A 7,178-nucleotide genomic window follows, 5' to 3' on the forward strand; every position below is an offset into this window, starting at 1 on the left:
AGATTGGAAGGTAGGAGACGAGATACTAGCAGAAGTAAAGCTGTGAGGACCGGGCGTGAGTCGTGCTTCGGTAGCTCAGTTGGTAGAGCACTTGCCCGCGAAAGGCAAAGGTCCCAAGTTCGAGTCTCGGTCGGGCACACAGTATTAATCTGACAGGAAGTTTCATAACCCAACTTTACCTACCACTCTGTAAAAATCTACGTGTTACCAAAACTATGCCCCACAAGCTGTTATTCAATAAACTCGTACGCTAACCTTCGACTAAACAGAACCTAATTTTAACTGATATGTCTGAATGCTACTTGTCTTTATACTAAATGTGTAACTGAAGAAAAACAATTATCTGACCCCCAATTAAAATTTCCGCCTACTTCGCGTTTTGACAACATTGTTGCCGATTTCTCGGAAGCAACTCGTCAGCGGCTAAGCTAGATTTCTGTTTCTAAATACATATCCAAACTGTTGCATGTGGTAATGCGTAATGATAACTACTCCCGTGAAATGATACTGTTATGTACGAGGCGGAACTATGGACCTCATGGGAAAAGGTTGACCCGGCTGAGTCACGCAATTTGACTCCTCGTCTGATCACGAGGTGTGGCCATTAACTGCACGCGTCGATTACGTAGGCTGACGTGAGGATCAATGAACTACACTTGACGTGATGTATCTGGAACATCTTAGGTGATCAGAAAGTAGTAGACAGGAATACAATTAAATACTTAGCTTTAATTCAGTATCAGCGGTGAACGTCGATCTTGACTTTGTACAATAATATTTACAACTGCGGTTATAGACTGAACTCTGAATACTTCTTTACAATTCTGATTGCTTCATACATACAGGTCAATTGTCAATGGATAAACTGTATGTGGCGCCTGGCTAGGTCGTAGCTACAGACTTAGCTGAAAGCTATGCCAACTAGCGTCTCTGCAGTTGAGATCTCTGAAGATATAACAAGTGAACCATTCGTATTAAAGTCGGCTGTAGAACTGGCCAGTGCTCTAGCTTGTCTCGTAAGACCAGCCGAGTGGGCGGCGCTCGGTCTGCTAGCGTCGACAGTGGCGGCTCGCGGGTCCGATGTGTACTGACGGACCGCGGCCGATCTGAAGCCTACAGCCTAGCCAGTGTGGTGCATTGCGGTGACACCACAGATATTACAAGGCAACGATTGTAGAATGAAGTATGCATTCCAAAAAGAAGAAAAAGATAGAGTAAATCTGCACATGGTCTTCACACATAACAATGGTCTGGACAATACGATGCTTAACAAAGTAAACAATGGTTTAGAAAGGGTACAGTGTTAACAGAGAATTTGTACAAAACCGAAACAGCTTCATCAGTTAATATGCTGATGCACTGCTCATGGAATTGGAGTGGTCTTTCTCTCAGCTCTGAGCAAGCTAACTAGCTGGCAATAGTCATTTCCAGCTGCGCAGTGCTGCAGTCTTACCTCAAACTACTTAAAAAAGTGATAACATTATTCAAAATCTATATTATCTTCGCTATCTAATGTATTCATCTTACTCATCCTTGTTGTCCTTTACAGTAAACCTTTCTTCATCTAACAGATGAACACAGCACTATTGAATACGTCCCTTACCTACCACAATTCAACTAACAAGGGAACCTCCCCATCGCACCCCCCTCAGATTTAGTTAAAAGTTGACACAGTGGATAGGCCTTGAAAAACTGAACACAGATCAATCGAGAAAACAGGAAGAAGTTGTGTGGAACGATGAAAAAATAAGCAAAATATACAAACTGAGTAGTCCATGAGCAACATAGGCAACATCAAGGACAGTGTGAGCTAAGAAGCGCCGTGGTCCCGTGGTTAGCGTGAGCAGCTGCGGAACGAGAGGTCCTTGGTTCAAGTCTGAAAAGTTTACTTTCTTTATATTCGCGAGGTTATGATCTGTCCGTTCGTTCATTCACGTCTCTGTTCACTGTAATAAGTTTGGTGACTGTGTTTGGCGACCGCACCGCACAACCGTGCGATTGTTATTGAAGTCGCGAGCTATATTTGTTGGATTCATATTGCCCACGGAATACATCTCACGTATTTAATGCACTCTCGTCCAAAGTAGCGAAGAGTGAACTGCCAGCCAGGGAGCCTCGTTAGCAGGAATACTCTCTCTGCCGTGCGCTGTAGTGTGTTTCGATGTTTGTTTAGGTGTAGCGTCCCCATACTACGGCGCAGTTACCTCGCATCGGACGGACGGACCGACCGATAATAATTGTCTGAAAATAAAAAATTAAATTTTTCACTCCAGGGGTGACTTGAACCAATGACCTCTCCTTCCGCAGCTGCTCACGCTAACCTCGGGACCACGGCGCTCCTTAGCTCATACTATCCTTGATGTTGCATATGTTGCTCATGGACTACTCAGTTTGTATATTTTGCTTATGTTTTTCATAGTTCCACACAACTTCTTCCTGTTTTCTCGATTGATCTGTGTTCAGTTTTTCAAGGCCTATCCACTGTGCCAACTTGTAACTAAATCTGAGGGGGGAGCGATGGGGAGGTTCCCTTGTAAGAATGTATCAGAATGCGCAAACACCTTGCCACGACAAGACCAAATATTGTCCAACAGTAACGTAAATTTCTCTTTCCGACACGTTTCCTAGCCTTAAAGGGGATCAAAAATGTAAATTAGCATTCCAAATTAATAAAGGAGGAGGAAAGTGCCGTTAGACTGCGGTCGCGCGCGTGTTGTTGCCCGCAATACGGACGGCGCAGCGCGATGGAACTGCAACGCTCCGTGCCGAGTTCGGCGTGAAGCGGCTAGTATAAATTAAAAAATAAAACATGGACCACTATCAATAATTTGAACGAAGCGTGGCCTGTGTCCGACTGGTGTAGGTCGCACAACGACGTCACTATTAGTGGGCGGCGGGCAGAATCGTTCTTTGCGTCACTCGCTTGAAAACAGCGGCAGGATGCAAATGGAATGATCGGCGCACAGATCTCTGGGACGTGGAGCGATATACGCGGTTTGAAATTAATGACTGAACACGAGAAGTGTTCAGCCATATACTTCCACTAACAATGGGTCGTCGGCGCCTCTTTTCTCGCCGTGATCGTCTAAAAAACATAAATCATAAAATATTAATAACCAAGTGACATGGAGGGTTGAAATTTAGAAATGAAAATCATAGTAAAGTTAACTCTGACTATATTATAAGCACTTTAGGTACATTTTACATCTACATCCATACTCCGCAAGCCACCTGACGGTGTGTGGCGGAGGGTACCTTCAGTACCTCTGTCGGTTCTCCCTTCATTTCCAGTCCTGTATTGTTCGTGGAAAGAAGGACTGTCGGTATGCCTCTGTGTGGGCTCTAATCTCTCTGATTTTATCCTCATGGTCTCTTCGCGAGATATACGTAGGAGGGAGCAATATACTGCTTGACTCTTCGCTGAAGGTATGTTCTCGAAACTTCAACAAAAGCCCGTACCGAGCTACTGAGCGTGTCTCCTGCAGTCTTCCACTGGAGTTTATCTATCATCTCCGTAACGCTTTCGCGATTACTAAATGATCCTGTAACGAAGCGCGCTGCTCTCCGTTGGATCTTCTCTATCTCTTCTATCAATCCTATCTGGTACGGATCCCACACTGCTGAGCAGTATTCAAGCAGTGGGCGACCAAGCGTACTGTAACCCACTTCCTTTGTTTTCGGATTGCATTTCCTTAGGATTCTTCCAATGAATCTCAGTCTGGCATCTGCTTTACCGACGATCAAATTTATTTGATCATTCCATTTTAAATCATTAACTAGATTCATACAGAGAATCATGACAATGCGTCCGCACCTATTCATAACGGGAATAGAACAGGACAAAAACCAGCGGACGCTAGACAAAAGAATTAGACAGACTAACGAAGTTAAACGGAGGTTTTACGTCAGCAGATACGTCAATAAGTAAATATGTGCACACAGATGAAACTATAAGACAGGATATAATATGCAATCTCTGACTCCGTAATTGTCGGAAATAATTTTGGTTGTTGGTTGTTTTTGGGGAAGGAGACCAGACAGCGAGGTCATCGGACTCATCGGATAGGGAAGGACGGGGAAGGAAGTCGGCCGTGCCCCTTGAAAGGAACCATCCCGGCATTTGCCTGGAGCGATTTAGGGAAATCACGGAAAACCTAAATCAGGATGGCCGGACGCGGGATTGAACCGTCGTCCTCCCGAATGAGAGTCCAGTGTCTAACCACTGGGAAATAATTTTGAAAGCAAAATAAATACTACTAATTAAAAAGTAATACTACATATATATATATATATATATATATATATATATATATATATATATATATATATCTGTCATGTGCACATCGATGGCATACAAAAACCAAATGACATGACCACCTTAGAATAATAACTCCTAACATTAGCGCTTTGTATCATTTCGTTTCCATTTTGTACATGTAATTGGCTTATGTACACATCTATAGCCAGATTATTATTTTGCTTGATAAAAACTCTATGTTTTATTTCACGGCAGTAGTCGGAAAGTTCTATTTATCTTTTCAAATAAAAAAAACAGTTACTTTTTTCAAATTCTTTATGCTCCCATGGTGGCGCACTGCGGTATGTCAGGACTGCAGGTGCATACCTGCAAGTCAACAATAAATTATGTAACACTTTTTTTCCAGCTGATAATGATTAAAAGTTTATTTTTATTTTTTTAATCCTATGGGACTCAACTGCTAAGATCATTAGTCCCTAAGCTTACACACTACTTAACCTAAATTATCTTAAGGACAAACACACACACCCATGCCCGAGGGAGGACTCGAACCTCCGCCGGACCAGCCGCACAGTCCATGACTGCAGCGCCGTCGACAGCTCGGCTAATCCCGAGCGGCAAGAGTTTATTGCTGTCCCTCCTATACAGTTGGTGATAAATGTTAGTTTCCGATTTAACACGTAAAGTACATCGCAATATTTTCAAAGAATGTGAGATGGTAATGGAAAAAAGTCTGTAGTTGGTTACCTTTTGTTCGCGTAGCCGTCTTCTCTCCAGCGGCAGCCTGGGATGAATGAGATAGCGAGCTAGTAAATCCGACACGGAAAGCACTACTGCAGCAACAGGAAACATCGTAAGTCGCCCCCTATCGCCGTACCATCTCGCAGACACTAGACACACGTTAGTTCCCTCGCGCAAACTACAACAATAAAGACGCCTCGATGGCGTACGGCCAATAGTGGTGGGGGTGCGCTCTATCTTGCGCTGCAAAGACGGTGGGTAGGAAAGAGGCTCCGAACGGTCGCGTGCTGCGGCGGCATTAGGCGCGGGAGCACGCGACCTGATGAAAGGTCGCCTTTGTCTAAGAGCTCCAGCGGAAAGAGATGGCAGTGCGCCCTTCTCCCACACCACGCTGCGGTTCCGTTGTTTTGTTTCACGTCCATTGCGTGAGGCGCCGGGGGGTTATGGGAGGGGGTGGGGGCGACAGCCGATGCTCCTTTGTCTGTTGCGGTACGAGAATGGCGCTTGGCGGGGCCAAGGAGGGGGGGGGGGGAGGGGAGGAGATAGAAGGTTATGGCCTGTGACAACTTCATTGCTCGGCAGCAAAACTCCGCGAAAAGGCGAGGCGAAAATCCAGCCACATATCTGGCTACATCTTTCTCTACTCAGCCCCTTCTTCACTGCTTCTGCTTTTACTTTGGTTCTAACAGTTCCTTTCTCCAGGCACCGATTTTTATTTTGGGCGGAGGTACTCCACATTTACATATACATTCCACAACCTGCTCTACTGTGTGTGATGGATGGATATACAAGGATTCTTAGAATAATCCATTCGTTTGCAAAGTTCTCCCTTTTCCACGGTATTACGAGTGCAAATATGATTGATGCATGTGGATCCATAAATTCATTACAACTGCTGGGCGCTGACAAAATGGCGGCTAAGCAAAGAAAAGAGTTTTTGTATTTTGGATCATGTGAGATGCTGACCTGTTAGCCCAGAATAGTGGCCACTCGAGAGGAACTGTGGTTAAGAAACGCCATGTAAACAGAGATTTGTGCATTGGTATCAACAACACTAACCAATGCGGTGGACAAACTTGTACAGGCCATTTTTTTCTGTGACAAGACTGATGGATATCTTTTACCTTTCTGTGTAACGGCTGAGGTTGTTTCCACAACTGTCTTGTGATACAGATAATTTCATCCTCCAAGAAGACGGCGCACGCCTCTCTGGAGCATTGATGTCTCTCTCTTTATAAACTTCCGCATCGTAGGATTGAGTGTAGGAGTGAAGATGATGTGTGTCTCCTCCCGTGGGAGGTTCGAGTCCTCCCTCAGGCATGGCAGTGTGTGTTGTTCATAGCTTAAGGGGCTCCGGAACGCCCTATACTTGCAATGTTAAAATAACGCTTATAAATTACATCTTTCCTCACAAAGTATTTGAGGTAGGAAGTTGAGCTTTTTACAGATTATTTATTGGAATATGGGCTACAACTTAACACAGGGATTTTACAAAATTTTAGTTCAGTTATTAAAGATGATTTTTTTTTCAATTGTAATGAAAATTCACAACATTTTTTTGCAATTTTTTATTTATATATTCATAAATATACAGTTTTTTGGAAAAAGGCTGTGTTAAATTATGCAGAAGGTACTGTGTAACATTTACTGAAAGTTTGAAACAAATATGTTTGGAAGATCCTTAGAAAACATGTAATTAGTATGAGAAAATAAAAGTTTTGGGAATCGAGCGACAAAGATTGGATTAACTTTTTAGTGCATTCCAGGTCCATAGGATGGATTATCTTCATCCTCTGCAAACTCCTCCTCCAGCTTCCTCTTGTTCCTCCTCCTGTTTACTCTTGCTTGTATTTCTAGACTCTTTACAGCCCTGTCTGCAGCCCGAAGGCGTTCCTTGTCTAAAGCAAGCATCGCTCGTACCATGTTAGAACCTATCTTCATTCCCATATTTCTAAATACCTTTGGCTTTCCAACATTTCTCCTTTTCTTAAAAGCCTTCAGAGGATTTCTAATAACTTTACTTTTACTCATTATTATACTTCAACAAAACAGAGACTCAAGAAACAGAATTAATTACGAATATTTTCGAGATAACGACAGAGTAAATAAACATGAAACAATCGACAATCACACCAGCGATATATATTGAACCATCACAGGTTAGCCACAACACATACTT

This window comes from Schistocerca nitens, chromosome 12 (assembly GCF_023898315.1).
Source record: "Schistocerca nitens isolate TAMUIC-IGC-003100 chromosome 12, iqSchNite1.1, whole genome shotgun sequence".
NCBI lineage: Eukaryota > Metazoa > Arthropoda > Insecta > Orthoptera > Acrididae > Schistocerca > Schistocerca nitens.